The following is a 1,994-nucleotide window of genomic DNA, read 5'->3' on the forward strand; positions in this document are numbered from 1 at the left end:
TGCAAATAAATTCATTAAAAATGTGATTTTCTGGATTTTTTTTCTCATTTTGTCTGTCATAGTTGTAGTGAACATATGATGAAAATTACAGGCCTCTCTCATCTTTTTAAGTGGGAGAACTTGCACAATTGGTGGCTGACTAAATACTTTTTTGCCCCACTGTATGTAGTGGTAGAGTAGTGTTGTAAAAATGTGTTGTATTGTAGATATGTAGTGGTAGTGTAGTGGTGTAATAATGTGTTGTATTGTAGACATGGTAGTGTAATGGTGTAATAATGTGTTGTATTGTAGATAGGTAGTGGTGTACATATCTACAATCTGGTCTATATACTGTCTATTACCTGGATCAGGTATCATTCATCTGGTCTATATACTGTCCATTACCTGGATCAGGTATCATTCATCTGGTCTATATACTGTCTATTACCTGGATCAGGTATCATTCATCTGGTCTATATACCGTCTATTACCTGGATCAGGTATCATTCATCTGGTCTATACACTGTCTATTACCTGGATCAGGTATCATTCATCTGGTCTATATACTGTCTATTACCTGGATCAGGTATCATTCATCTGGTCTATATACTGTCTATTACCTGGACAGGTATCATTCATCTGGTCTATATACTGTCTATTACCTGGATCAGGTATCATTCATCTGGTCTATATACTGTCTATTACCTGGACAGGTATCAATCATCTGGTCTATATACTGTATTACCTGGATCAGGTATCATTCATCTGGTCTATATACTGTATTACCTGGATCAGGTATCATTCATCTGGTCAATATACTGTCTATTACCTGGATCAGGTATCATTTATCTGGTCTATATACTGTCTATTACCTGGATCAGGTATCATTTATCTGGTCTATATACTGTCTATTACCTGGATCAGGTATCATTCATCTGGTCTATATACTGTCTATTACCTGGATCAGGTATCATTCATCTGGTCTATATACTGTCTATTACCTGGATCAGGTATCATTCATCTGGTCTATATACTGTATTACCTGGATCAGGTATCATTCATCTGGTCTATATACTGTATTACCTGGACAGGTATCATTCATCTGGTCTATATACTGTCTATTACCTGGATCAGGTATCATGACTGGTAGAGGGAACACTGATACACAGGGAATGGGGTCTGACTGGTAGAAGGAACATTGATACACAGTGAATGGGGTCTGACTGGTAGAGTAACATTGATACACAGTGAATGGGGTCTGACTGGTAGAGGGAACATTGATACACAGTGAATGGGGTCTGACTGGTAGAGTAACATTGATACACAGTGAATGGGGTCTGACTGGTAGAGTAACATTGATACACAGTGAATGGGGTCTGACTGGTAGAGTAACACTGATACACAGTGAATGGGGTCTGACTGGTAGAGGGAACACTGACACACAGTGAATGGGGTCTGACTGGTAGAGGGAACATTGATACACAGTGAATGGGGTCTGACTGGTAGAGGGAACATTGATACACAGTGAATGGGGTCTGACTGGTAGAGGGAACATTGATACACAGTGAATGGGGTCTGACTGGTAGAGTAACATTGATACACAGTGAATGGGGTCTGACTGTTAGAGGGAACATTGATACACAGTGAATGGGGTCTGACTGGTAGAGGGAACATTGATACACAGTGAATGGGGTCTGACTGGTAGAGGGAACATTGATACACAGTGAATGGGGTCTGACTGTTAGAGGGAACATTGATACACAGTGAATGGGGTCTGACTGCTAGAGTAACATTGATACACAGTGAATGGGGTCTGACTGGTAGAGGGAACATTGATACACAGTGAATGGGGTCTGACTGGTAGAGTAACATTGATACACAGTGAATGGGGTCTGACTGCTAGGGGGAACATTGATACTCAGTGTGATACACAGTGAATCCTAGTGGGTACAGGAAGTAAGAGGTGTTTAAAGTACTAGTACTCACCCAGGGGGACAGACACAGCCAGGTACGCA

This window comes from Salmo trutta, chromosome 12 (genome assembly GCF_901001165.1).
Source record: "Salmo trutta chromosome 12, fSalTru1.1, whole genome shotgun sequence".
Classification (NCBI taxonomy): Eukaryota; Metazoa; Chordata; class Actinopteri; order Salmoniformes; family Salmonidae; genus Salmo; species Salmo trutta.